Genomic DNA, 14,805 nt, shown 5'->3' with positions numbered 1-14,805 from the left:
CTCTGAGTAAGTCCTTGGCTACACACAGACTGCACATACTGGGGAATCATTATATGGTGAGGGGTGTGCCCAGGTGTGTGAGGGGAAGTCATGTGACGTCAGTTCCGCCCCAGATCCGCCTGATTCTATCACAGCCTCTGAGTAAGTCCTGAGCTACACACAGACTGCATACACTAAGGAATCATTATATGGTGAGGGGCAGGCCCAGGGGTGTAAGGGGAAGTCATGTAATATAAGCTCCGCCCCGATCATCCTGATTCTATCACAGCCACTGAGTAAGTCCTGAGCTACACACAGACTGCACACACTGCAGAATCAATATATGGTGAGGGGCGTACCCAGGTGTGTGAGGGGAAGTCCTGTGATATAAGCTCCACCCCGATCAGCCTGATACTATCACAGCCACTGCGTAAGTCCTGGGAAACACATAGACTGCACACACTGGGGAATCATTATATGGTGAGCAGCGTGCCCAGGGGTGTGAGGGGAAGTCATGTGATATAAGCTCCGCCCCCGATCAGCCTGATTCTATCACAGCCTCTGAGTAAGTCCTGAGCTACACACAGACTGCACACACTGGGGAATCATTATATGGTGAAGGGTGTGCCCAGGGGTGTGAGGGGAAGTCATGTGACATCAGCTCCGCCATCGATCAGCCTGATTCTATCACAGCCGCTGAGTAAGTCATGGGATACACACAGACTGGGCACACTGGGGAATCATTATATTGTGAGGATCGTGGACAGGTGTGTGAGGGGAAGTCATGCGACATCAGCTCCTGCCCCGATCAGCCTGATTCTATCACAGCCGCTGAGTAAGTCCTGGGCTACGCCCAGACTGCACGCACTGGGGAATCATTATGTGGTGAGGGGCGTACCCAGTTGTGTGAGGGGAAGTCATGTAATATAAGCTCCGCCCCGATCATCCTGATTCTATCACAGCCACTGAGTAAGTCCTGGGCTACACACAGACTGCACACACTGGAGAATCATTATATGGTGAACAGCGTGCCCAGGGGTGTGAGGGGAAGTCATGTGATATAAGCTCCGCCCCCGATCAGCCTGATTCTATCACAGCCTCTGAGTAAGTCCTGAGCTACACACAGACTGCACACACTGGTGAATCATTATATAGTGAAGGGTGTGCCCAGGGATGTGAGGGGAAGTCATGTGACATCAGCTCCGCCATCGATCAGCCTGATTCTATCACAGACGCTGAGTAAGTTCTGGGCTACACATAGACTGCGTACACTGGGGAATCATTATATGGTGAGGGGCGTGCCCAGGTATGTGAGGGGAAGTCATGTAATATAAGCTCCGCCCCGATCATCCTGATTCTATCACAGCCACTGAGAAAGTCCTGGGCTACACACAGACTGCACACACTGGAGAATCATAATATGGTGAGCAGCGGGCCCAGGGGTGTGAGGGGAAGTCATGTGATATAAGCTCCGCCCCAATCAGCCTGATTCTATCACAGCCACTGAGAAAGTCCTGGGATACACATAGACTGCACACACTGGAGAATCATTATATGGTGAGCAGCGTGCCCAGGGGTGTGAGGGGAAGTCATGTGATATAAGCTCCGCCCCCGATCAGCCTGATTCTATCACAGCCTCTGAGTAAGTCCTGAGCTACAAACAGACTGCACACACTGGGGAATCATTATATGGTGAAGGGTGTGCCCAGGGGTGTGAGGGGAAGTCATGTGACATCAGCTCCGCCATCGATCAGCCTGATTCTATCACAGCCGCTGAGTAAGTTCTGGGCTACACATAGACTGCGTACACTGGGGAATCATTATATGGTGAGGGGCGTGCCCAGGTGTGTGAGGGGAAGTCATGTGACATCAGCTCCTGCCCCCAATCAGCCTGATTCTATCACAGCCACTGAGTAAGTCCTGGGCTAAGCATAGACTGCACACACTGGAGAATCATTATATGGTGAGCAGTGTGCCCAGGGGTGTGATGTGAAGTTATGTGATATAAGCTCCGCTCCAATCAGCCTGATTCTATCACAGCCTCTGAGTACTGTAAGTCATGAGCTACACACAGACTGCACACACTGGGGAATCATTATATGGTGAGAGGCGTGCCCAGGTGTGTGAGGGGAAGTCATGTGACGTCAGCTCTGCCCGCGATCAGCCTGATTCTATCACAGCCGCTGAGTAAGTCTTGGGCTACACATAGACTGCACACAGTGGGGAATCATTATATGGTGAGGGGTGTGCCCAGGTGTGTGAGGGGAAGTCATGTGACGTCAGCTCCTGCCCCGATCAGCCTGATTCTATCACAGCTGCTGAGTAAGTCCTGAGCTACACATAGACTGCACACACTGGAGAATCATTATATGGTGAGGGGCGTACCCAGGTGTGTGAGGGGAAGTCCTGTGATATAAGCTCCGCCCCGATCAGCCTGATTCTATCACAGCCACTGAGAAAGTCCTTTGCTACACATAGACTGCACACACTGAAGAATCATTATATGGTGAGCAGCGTGCCCAGGGGTGTGAGGGGAAGTCATGTGATATAAGCTCCGCCCCAATCAGCCTGATTCTATCACAGCCGCTGAGTAAGTCCTGAGCTACACACAGACTGCACACACTGGGGAATCAATATATGGTGAGGGGCGTATCCAGGTGTGTGAGGGGAAGTCCTGTGATATAAGCTCCACCCCGATCAGCCTAAATCTATCACAGCCACTGCGTAATTCCTGGGCTACACATAGACTGCACACACTGGGTAATCCTTATATGGTGAGGGGTGTGCCCAGGTGTGTAAGGGGAAGTCATGTGATGTCAGCTCCGCCCCCGATCAGCCTGATTCTATCACAGCCGCTAAATAAGTACTGAGCTACACACAGACTGCACACACTGGGGAATCATTATATGGTGAGGGGCGTGCCCAGGTGTGTGAGGGGAAGTCATGTGACATCAGCTCCTGTCCCGATCAGCCTGATTCTATCACAGCCGCTGAGTAAGTCCTGGGCTACACACAGACTGCACACACTGGGGAATCATTATATGGTGAGTGGCGTGCCCAGGTGTCTGAGGGGAAGTCATGTGATATAAGCTCCGCCCCAATCAGCCTGATTCTATAGCAGCCTTTGAGTAAGTCCTGGGCTACACACAGACTGCACACACTGGGGAATCATTATATGGTGAAGGGTTTGCCCAGGGGTGTGAGGGGTAGTCATGTGACATCAGCTCCGCCCTCGATCAGCCTGATTCTATCACAGCCGCTGAGTAAGTCCTGATCTACACACAGACTGCACACACTGCGGGATCATTATATGGTGAGCGGCGTGCACAGGTGTGTGAGGGGAAGTCATGTGACATCAGCTCCGCCCTCGATCAGCCTGATTCTATCATAGCCTCTGAGTAAGTCCTGGGCTACACACAGACTGCGCACACTGGGGAATCATTATGTGGTGAGGGGCGTGCCCAGGTGTGTGAGGGAAAGTCATGTGACATCAGCTCCGCCCCCAATCAGCCTGATTCTATCACAGCCACTGTGTAAGTCCTCGGCTACACACAGACTGCACACACTGGGGAATCATTATATGGTGAGTGGCATGGTCAGGTGTGTGAGGGGAAGTCGTGTGACATCAGCTCCGCCCCGATCAGCCTGATTCCATCACAGCCACTGAGTAAGTCCAGGACTACTGTCACGGCTAAAGGGCTGGATGAAGTCGTGTGGTGCACAGGAGCCGGAGACGGACCAGGAGGAGATGGATTGAAACGTGCAGGTTTAATAACAGATTTCATAAATGATAAACTTCACTCAAATACTTCTTTAAGTCACAGTTGGGGTAAATTATAACTGAGTCCAGCACAATACTTGTAAAGGGCAGGCAATTCTGGAAACGTATACTTGGTGAACCAGAGTACAAAGAGGAAGATCCGGAAGAGGTTGATTTGATGACAGAAGAAGTGGATCCGGATGACTGAAAGATGATGGAATGAGTGACTTGTATGAAGGAGGACAGCGGAATTCTGTGCAGGGTAATGCTGGGACACAAGCAGGGACAAGCACTAGGTAGGACTTGCAGCATTGGTGTCAAGAGAAAACTTCCTTGTAGAAAGATGCAGGGAGCAAGGCACCAGAGTCAGGAGAGAAAGAGCCAGGATCCGGGAATCAGCTAGGAGTTGTGAATGACTCCAAAGACTCATTGCACTGATGCTGAGCAGCCTAGGCAGATCCCCTATATCCCCAGGGGGCGGCTGCCATTGGCTGCCAGCGCAGGACGAGGAGGGAACCTTCACTCTGGGCCAATCCGCCTCCTGCCCTAAACCAAGATGGCGACGCCGGCCTCCCGGCGCCGCCAGATGCAAGGACGCCGCTACCCGACGCTCCCCTGCTGCCGTCCCTACCCAGAGCTACCGCTACCCGCGAACCGCAGACCGGAGCCTGCACATGCTAGCCGGTGGCGGGCGCAGACGGGTGAGTACTGTACCCGCCGTGCTCCGTCGCGGCTACGTGTGACAATACCCCCCCTTTTCAGGGTGACCCCAGGGCGCCTACGAGCCTTGTGAGGATTTCTTTGGAGAAATAGCTTTATCAGTTTTGGAGCGTGCAAATCAATGGAATCCACCCAGGAGTTCTCTTCGGGACCAAACCCAACCCACTCCACCAGATACTGGGTACGAGAATTGCGGCAACGAGAGTCTATAATGCGTCTTACCTCGAATTCAGCCCCACTTTCGGAGTTAATCTTGGGCGATTTGGGAATTTTCTTTTGATAAGAGTTCAACCTTAAAGGCTTGAGGAGGGACACGTTAAAGGAATTCGAAATCCTTAGGGAAGGAGGAAGTTGAAGTCTATAAGCGACCGGATTAATGACTTGAGTGATAGGGAATTGTTATGCATATATTCTGCCCATGGGAGAAGATCCACTAAGTCATCTTGGGAAGAGGAAACAAACAGTCGAATAAAGGCCTCCAAGTCTTGATTCACCCGTTCTGTCTGGCCGTTGGTCTGGGGATGAAAGGCAGTGGAAAACTTGAGTTTGACCTGTACCGCGGCACAGAGAGCTCTCCAGAACTTTGCAACAAACTGTACTCCGCGGTCGAATACGATCTCTTTGGGCAGCCCGTGAAGTTTAAAAATAGTTGAGATGAATAGCTGAGCTAGTACTGGAGCAGATGGAAGGCCTTTTAGAGGGAAGAAATGGACCATTTTAGAGAATAGGTCCACCACTACCCAGATTGCAGTATGACCTTTCGAGGGAGGAAGTTCGGAAATGAAGTCCATTGAAAGATGGGTCCATGGTTCAGTGGGAATGGTTAGAGGACGGAGAGGACCAGTGGGTGTTGTTCTGGGCACTTTATGTTGGGCACACCTTACACAAGAGGCAACGAAGCTGGTTACGTCGTGGCGGATGGTTGGCCACCAATAGGAGCGTGACAGAAACATCAAGGTCTTTTGTGCTCCCGCGTGCCCCGCGAAGCGAGAGGAGTGTGCCCACGACAATATCTTCTTGCAAAGTTTGGGAGGAACAAACGTTTTACCCGGAGGAGGAGAAGGCTGTACAGTTACTTGAGCAAAAACCACCGGGTCGAGGAGTGGACGAGGAGGTGTCTCTAGGTCAGAGGACGTCTTGAAGGACCGGGATAGAGCGTCCACCTTAGCATTCATGGTTCCAGGTCGGAACTTAATTTGGAAATCAAAACGTTCAAAAAACATGGCCCAGCGGGCTTGGCGGGCAGTAAGGCATTGAGCCTGTTTAAGGAAGGACAGATTTTTGTGGTCTGAGTAGACGGTGATCTTATGTCGTGCCCCTTCCAGAAGATATCGCCACTCCTCTAACGCAGTTTTGACTGCTAGCAGCTCCTGCTCCCCAATGGGATAATTCCCCTCTGCCGGAAGGCACAAGGGTGTAATTCTTGATCCTCGCCTTTTTGTGACAGGATGGCCCCGATCCCTTCCGAGGATGCGTCCACCTCGAGAATTAAGTACCTGTCGAGGTCTGGTGCCGTCACGAAGGCTCTTTTTAATTGCTAGAAGGCAGAGGATGCTTCTGGCGACCATCGGCTTGGATCAGCTCCTTTGCAAGTGAGGGCAGTGAGGGGAGCAGCGATGGTAGAGAAGTTCCGGATAAATCGCCGGTAATAGTTTGAGAACCCTAGGAATCTCTGAATTCCCTTGAGTGTTGAGGGGGCTGCCCAGTCTTGGATGGCTCGCACCTACTCTGGGTCCATCTCTATCCCAGTGGCGGAGAGAATGTGACCCAAGAATGGAATGGACGTGACCTCAAAAACGCACTTCTCCAACTTGCAGAACAATTGATTTTGGCGAAGACGTCGTAGGACTTCGGACACTGTCTGTCTGTGAAGCTGAAGATTTGGAGAGAAGATGAGTATATCGTCTAGATAGACTACGATGGAGTGGTACAGCAAGTCCCGAAAAATATCATTCACAAACTGTTGAAAGATGGCGGGGGCGTTACAAAGGCCAAAGGGCATCACCAGGTATTCATAGTGGCCGTCGCGCGTGTTAAAAGCCGTCTTCCACTCGTCACCTGGACGGATCCGGATCAAATTGTAAGCCCCTCGCAGGTCCAACTTAGTAAAGATTGACGCCCCTCTGATCTTGTCGAACAGTTCCGTGATAAGGGGTAAAGGATAGCGGTTTTTAATATTGATGTCGTTCAGGCCCCTATAATCGATACATGGCCGGAGGGCGCCATCCTTTTTTTTTCACACAAAAAAACCCGGCCCCAGCCGGAGAAGTAGATGGTCGAATAAAACCTTTGTTTAAGTTTTCTTGAATATACGAGGACATGGCCTCAGTCTCAGGTAGCGATAGGGGATAGATGCGGCCACGAGGAGGAAATTTCCCGGCCACCAGTTCTATCGGACAATCCCAAGGGCGGTGAGGAGGCAGGGTGTCGGCACCTCCTTTACTGAAGACGTCTGTGAATGAACGATACGTTGCGGGTATAGACAAGGGTGGAGCTGAAGAGGATGAGGGACAGTTACCCTATCATTGTGGATAGTTCTGGTAGACCGGAAGGATCTGAGGAATGCAAGTAGACTGGCAATCTGCTCCCCAGGCCTTGACCTCCATATTGGTCCAATCAATGTGTGGGTTATGTTTGGAGAGCCAGGGAAGGCCCAGGAACATTTGGTGTGAGGACTGTGGAAGAATGAAGAATTCGATGGTCTCTTGATGTAGAGCTCCTATGAGCAGTGTCACCGGGGTGGTCTGATGGGTGATTTGCCCACTACGAATTCGACTCCCGTCCACTGCGGTGAGGACCAGCGGGTGATCCAGGGATTGCACAAGCAGGGCATGTTGGGTGACAAAAGAAGAAGAAAGGAAGTTTCCCGCTGCTCCAGAGTCCAATAGGGCCTGAACCCTTTTTCTCCCTTGGGGACACACAAGGGTAACCGGAATGGTGGAATCAGTAGAAGAGGGAGATGGAAGCAAGACTCCTAATCGGACCTCCCTCGGGGAGATTAGGAGCGGTCGTTTCCCGGACGCAGTGGGCAGGAAGCCAATAAGTGAGCTGAGGAGCCACAGTACATGCACAGATTCTCTCGCCGTCTTCGGGACTTCTCTTCGAGAGAGAGACGGGAGCGGTTGATTTGAATGGGTTCATCTGTTGACACCACAGAAGGCGGGGTTGGCTTGGGAGCTGGTGCGACATTGGAGGGGAATCGAGGGCGAAGGCGATCAGAGCGATTCCTCTCAAGTTGGCGTTCTTGGAGTCGCAGATCAACCTTGTTACACAATGAAATGAGTTCGGCCAGGGTGGAAGGAGAATCGCGAGTTGCTAACTCGTCCTTGATGCGCCCGGCTAGGCCATTCCAGAAGGCAGAAACGGGAGCCTCTTCGTTCCATCTTAGCTCGGAAGCCAGGGTTTGAAATTGTACGACATATTGTCCCACTGGGCGACTGCCCTGGCGAATCCTTAGGATCTCCGTGGCAGCGGAGGACACTCTGCCAGGCTCGTCGAAGATGCGACGGAACGAGGCCACAAATTCTTCATAGTTGTTAAGGATGGGATCCGCTCGCTCCCAAAGGGGGGATACCCATTCCAGGGCTGGACCCGCCAGTAGGGACACGATGTAAGCCACCCGAGTCTTGGGAGAGGGGAAATTGGAAGGCTTGAGGGTAAAATGAACGTCACATTGATTCAGGAATCCTCGACACCCCCTCGGGGACCCGTCATATTTACTAGAGATGTGCACCGGCCACTTTTCGGGTTTTGGGTTCTGATTACCTTGAGGTTTTGGGTTCTAATGGGTTTTGGTAAAACACCTCCTAAGTGTTTTGTGTTTGGATTTATTTGGGTTTTGGGTTCTGATTTTTTTGTTAAAAAAGCCTAAAAACAGCAAAAATTGCAGAATTTGGTGTTTTTTTGCTCCTACGCTATATTGACCTCAATAACATTCATTTACACTCATTTCCTGTGTATTCTGAACACCTCACACCTCACAATATTGTTTTTATTGCCAAAGTTTGCACTGAGGTAGCTGGATAACTATGCTAAGCCACACAAGTGTGCGGCACAAACACGTGGCTCATGTAAGAGTGGCACTGCAGCGGCAGACATGATGGCAGTTTAAAAAAATAGGCCCATAAAAGATACCTATCTGGCTTGATCATGCACTGTTTACCATGTGCAGCCAAGGAGCGATGGGCATTTTGTGCAGCACAGAGTTTGTCTGCAAGTGTGTAACTGTTTCGATCACTTTAACATCCAACAAGACCCCTATCTGGCTTGATTGTGTGATAATGTAATCTGATTGTTTAATTTTGTGATTATTATTCATTTATTATTACCAGTCGTCTCCTAAATCATTGCCTAATGGGTGTAGGGGAGTGGGCTAATCAATTTTAAGGTGGCAGATGGAAGATGTAATGTAATGTAAACCATCACTAGCATTGGTTGCAGCAGTGGCAGTAACTGATGGACCCGGCTGTGCAGATAAGGAGGATGCTGACAGCGATGATGTCAAATGGAAAGCCAGCAAACTGTTGCTCCATGCAGCGCTGGAAAACTTCGCTGCCCGTGGTGATGCCATAGGGCATGCGTAACCATCACTAGCATTGGTTGCAGCAGTGGGAGTAACTGATGGACCCGGCTGTGCAGATAAGGAGGATGCTGACAGCGATGATGTCAAAGGGAGAACCAGCGAACTGTTGCTCCATGCAGCGCTGGAAAACTTCGCTGCCCGTGGTGATGCCATAGGGCATGCGTAGGAAGACGCAGCACCCAATAGGGGTCATGAAGGCAGTAAGCATGGAAGAGGCTCTGTCCAGAGGGATCTGCCAAAACCCACACTTGGCATTCAGGGTGCTAAAGACCGTTGCACCTGGCATGTCAGTGATCACCTGCTCGATGGTGCAGAGTGTGTATCTGTTTTGGTCAGTTTAATATTTCATAAGACCCCTATCTGTCTTGATTGTGATTATGATTATTTATAATTAATTTCATCTGATTTTTAATTTGGTGATTCATTTATTATTTATTATTACCATTCGTCTCGTCAATCATTGCCTAATGGGTGGAGTGGAGGGGGCTAATCAATGACTAGGTGGCAGCTGGAAGAGTTCTATCTGGCTGCGACTTCTGTAACTCTATTGATCGCTAGGGTGGATTCAGGTGATCTGGCTCGCTAGGCGGGTGTTCCCTTTGCTCACTGCTTCACATGCGTCCCTCGTGAAGCTGTGCGCTCTGTCGAGGAGGATGTCCTTTGCTGTTAGAGAAGTACTGATCTTCTCTCAAGGTGTTACGACTCGTAGCTGCACTCCCCTGCTACAACCTCAAAACAAGCACCAAGACCCCTATCTGGCTTGATTGTGCACTGTTTACACAGTGCAGCCGAGGAGCAGTGGGCGATTGGTGCAGCAATCAATTACTCTCATTAGTGGAATGCAATCAGTTGTATGCATTTAAAAGACAAGTCCCTCATACGAATGACTCTCAGCAGTGGGCACCAGACCAGACAGGTAGATGAAGCAGTACTAGACACCACACGGTAGATACTGCAGTACTAGGCACAAGACCGGTAGATAAGGCAGTACTAGGAAGTACTAGGCACCAGACGGTAGATACGGTAGTACTAGGCAGTGGGCACTAGACCAGACAGGTAGATGAGGCAGTATTAGTTGTGTGTGTATCTGTTTTGGTCAGTTTAATATTTAACAAGACCCCTATCTGGCTTGATTGTGATTATGATTGATTGATTATTAAGTAATTTAATGATGTGATTGATTCATGGTCGAAACCCCGTTTAACAACTTTCCTAATCCTGACCCTGATGTGCAGTTTGTCTCTGTGCTGAAAGATCCCAATCTCAAATGGCAGACTGAACAACCTGTGGATAGCCATATTTCAAAAAATGTGAATGGGCTTGTGTGGCAGCCCACTACAGGATACCCCCTGTGCCCCTGGAGTGCCCCCAAAGAAGTTTAATTGCAGCCAATGCTGCTCAGAGGAAAACTGCAGGGATGTGAGGGGTTAAACAGCCCCAGCTCAGTCCACGTGCAGGGAGCCTGACACCCCCCTGATTGGCTGCCCAGGGAGTGTGGCAGTCCACCCCTGGTGTACTCTTGTGCCCCCAAAGAGATTTTAATTGCAGCCAATGCTGCTCAGAGGAAAACTGCAGGGATGTGAGGGGTTAAACAGCCCCAGCTCAGTCCACGTGCAGGGAGCCTGACACCCCCCTGATTGGCTGCCCAGGGAGTGTGGCAGTCCACCCCTGGTGTACTCTTGTGCCCCCAAAGAAGTTTAATTGCAGCCGCCCCCAAAGAAGTTTAAATGCAGCCTCCCCCAAAAAAGTTTAGCCGCCCAAAAAGATGTGTAATTGTACCCAACTGGTCATCAAAAAGAAACCAATCTTTATTGTGAAAACAAGGTATCAAGTGGCAAAGAAAAGGAAGCCAGTGATGAGAATTTTGTGAGCTGTGAAAGTATTATCAAGGAAACATAACTTTACTTAAGTTTTGAGGAAAGGCTTTATCGGACCATTTCATGAATAAAGAACAGTTGATGAAGAAATTAAAGAAGTATTCATCGTTCTTGTCATTAAATAAAAAGGAGAGAGATGCGAAGGTCAAATCATTACAAAGGTTATCTGATGAGGAAAAAGCAGTTCTCTCTAAAAGGCTATGCACATATGACAAATACTACAAAATGTTTGCAAATCAATTAAAAATTAAAAAGGGGGGCCAGAAGGTTTGTACAGCTTTATCTCCTAAAAAATTTCCAACAACTTGTTCCGAAGCAACTGTGTCTGTTAGTAGGTCAGGCTGTACAACTAACGGAAAAGAAAGTGACTATCTTCAAAACAAAAGGATTTTTGCCGCTTCAGAAACTGATCGTGCTCAAGGTGAAGGCAGTCAGTGTACACCTCAGAATGCTAACCAAATACACAAAGTCCATGCAAAGATAAAGGATATTGTAAAAGAAAATTGCACTGACAAGTCTTCAACTTACAAAAACCAAGCTATGTATAAAACTGCAGTAACTGGAAAACTAAAAAAAACTTTAGCCGCCCACAAAGAACTTTAATTGCAGCCGCCCAGGCTTGATCCTGATTATGATTGATTGATTAGGATAGATTGATTGATTATGATTGATTGATTATGATTATGATTGATTGATTGATTATTAATTATGATGTGCCTGATCCTGACCCTGACGTGCATTAAAAATGACTGTCAGCAGTGGGCACCAGACCAGACAGGTAAAAAAAAGTGTAGCCGCCCAAAAAGAAGTGTAATTGAGCCTTCCAGCAACAGCCCTGACTCCTCCAGGTCAGGGAGATCACATTCTCACCCATGAAGGTGCAGCAATGAGGTGGAATGCAAACAGCTATATGCATTTGAAAGACAATACCCTCATTAAAAATGACTGTCAGCAGTGGGCACCAGACCAGACAGGTAAAAAAAAGTGTAGCCGCCCAAAAAGAAGTGTAATTGAGCCTTCCGGCAACAGCCCTGACTCCTCCAGGTCAGGGAGATCACATTCTCACCCATGAAGGTGCAGCAATCAAGTGGAATGCAAACAGTTGTATGCATTTAAAAGACAAGTCCCACATATGAATGACTCTCAGCAGTAGGAATAATGAATGGTGATGCAAGATGGAATTGTCCTTGGGCCCTCCCACCCACCCTTATGTTGCGAAAATAGGACATGCACACTTTAACAAACCAAACATTTCAGCGACAGGGCCTACAAAACTGTGGCTGAAATGATTGGTTTGTTTGGGCCCCCACAAAAAATAAACCAATTCATAATATCTCCCTGTATAAACTGGCTCTACAGTAACAAGATGTCATCGTCACTCATCATCATCATCATCATCCTCCTCCTCCTCCTCTGATTCCTCGCCCCCTTCAGTGTGTACTTCCTCATTCTCAGAGATTATCAATTCGTCCCCGCTGGACTCCACAATCACAGGTCCAGTTATAATCTCTGGAGGCAATTCCTGGTCTTCATTGAATAAGTGATAATTCATTTTTATAAACATCATTTTCTCAACATTTTTCGGGAGCAACCTCCTTCGCCGCTCACTGACCAGGTTCCCCGCTGCACTGAATACTCTTTCGGAGTACACACTGGAGGGGGGACAACTCAGGTAAAATAGAGCCAGTTTGTACAGGGGTTTCCAAACTGCCTTTTTTTCCTGCCAGTACAGGTAAGGACTGTCTGACATGTCTACTTGGATGCTGTCACCAAAGTAATCATCCACCATTTTTTCAATGTTGACAGCATCCAATGCACCGACAGTAGACATGTCAGCAATCGTTGGCAGGTCCTTGAGTCCGGACCAGATGTCCAAACTCCCTCCTGCCTGCCCTGCATCCCCGCCAGCGGGTTGTGTGGGAAATCGCAGCTGTTTCCTCACAGGCACAGGTGGGGGAGAAAATGAAGGAGGAGCTGGGGCCGTGTCACGGTCCCCTTCAGATGACAATCTCCTGACCAGCAGGTCTTTGCACCTTTGTAGACTTGTGTCCGCCGGAAACAGAGACACAACATACGCTTTAAACCGAGGATCGAGCACTGTGGCCAAAATGTATTCCTGTGACTTTAACAGACTGACCACCCTCGTATCCTGGCAAAGCATATGGAGAGCTTCATCCACAAGAGCGACATGCTTTGCGGAATCGATCCGCTTTAGCTCCTCCTTCACTTTCTCCAGCTGCTTTTGTAACAGCCTGATCAGGGGAATCACCTGACTAATGCAGGCAGTGTCGGAACTGACTTCACGTGTGGCTACTTCAAACGGCTGGAGAACCTTGCACAACACGGAAATCAGCCTCCACTGCGCTTGAGTCAGGTGCAGCCCCGCTCCTCTGCCTATGTCGTAGGTGGCTGTGTAGGCTTGAATGGCCTTTTGCTGCTCCTCCATCCTCTGCAGCATATAGAGGGTGGAGTTCCAGCGCGTCACCACCTCTTGTTTCAGCTGATGGCAGGGCAGGTTGCGGAGTTTTTGCTCCCGCTCCAGCCTTCGGCAGGCTGTGGCAGAATGCCGAAAGTGTCCGCAAATTTTGCGTGCCACCGCAAGCATCTCCTGCACACTCCTGTCATTTTTTATGAAATGCTGCACCACCAAATTTATTGTGTGGGCAAAACATGGCACGTGCTGGAAATTGCCCATGTTTAATGCCCGCACAATGTTACTGGCGTTGTCCGACACCACAAATCCCCAGGAGAGTCTAAGGGGGGTAAGCCACAGGGAGATGATTTCCCTCAGTTTCTCTAAGAGGTTGTCGGCGTTGTGCCTCTTCTTGAAACCGGTGATACACAGCGTAGCCTGCCTAAGAAGGAGCTGGCACAGGAGATGCTGCTGCTGCGGAAGGCGATGCATCTACCCAGTGGGCTGTCACAGTCATATAGTCCTTAGTTTGCCCTGATCCACTTGTCCACATGTCTGTAGTTAAGTGTACAGTGGGTACAGCCGCATTTTTCAGGGCACTGAGGACACTTTTTCTGACCTCCCTGTACATCGCGGGTATCGCCTGCCTAGTTAAGTGGAATCTAGACGGGATTTGGTACCGGGGACACAATACCTGCATCAACCGTTTAAATCCCACTCCATTGATGGCAGACACCGGACGCACGTCTAACACCAACATAGCTGTCAAGGCCGCAGTTATCCGCTTTGCCATAGGATGACTGCTGTCGTATTTCATCCTCATGGAAAATGACTGTTGGACGGTCAATTGCTTAGTGAAAGACGTAGCGGTCTTACGACTTCCCCTCTGGGATGATGACTGACTTCCCCTCTGGGATGATGACTGACTTCCAGGAGCAGCAGCAGCAGCGGCAGTAGTAGTAGTAGAAGGCGTAGTGCTGCAGGATCCTCCGGAGGAATCTATGGAGTCATTCATGCAGGTGAGATGGACTGCAGGACTCCCCCCTATCCGGATCGAGGAGGAATTTGTCGAGGAGGGAGTTGGTGGTGTGCTTTTCAGGCATTTGGCTCCAAAAGGAGGACCAAGTGATTTAGGTGTCGCTGGACTGCTAGCCGCACTTTCTGGACTAAACACTGAACCATGATGCGTCTTTAGGTGACGCTGAAGGGAGGTTGTCCCTAGGTGGGCAAGATCCTTACCCCTGCTTATTGGAGTTTTACATAAGCTACAAATGGCAATACTTTTGTTGTCCGGATGCGGATAAAAAAAATTCCAGACCGCAGAGGTGGATTTATTGGTCCTTTGTCCAGGCATGACGATGGGCTTTTTCATCCCATGGACAACAACTTTTTCCCCCACAGGTGCCTCATTCCCCCTGGTGCGTCATTTAAGCAAACCAAGTCTCCATCCTCCTCGACAACTTCCTCCTCAGTG

The sequence above is a fragment of the Crinia signifera genome, chromosome 2, assembly GCF_055691185.1.
Source record: "Crinia signifera chromosome 2, ASM5569118v1, whole genome shotgun sequence".
In the NCBI taxonomy this organism is placed as follows: Eukaryota; Metazoa; Chordata; class Amphibia; order Anura; family Myobatrachidae; genus Crinia; species Crinia signifera.
The sequence above is the reverse complement of the archived record's forward strand: the minus strand, read 5'-3'. Positions refer to the sequence as shown.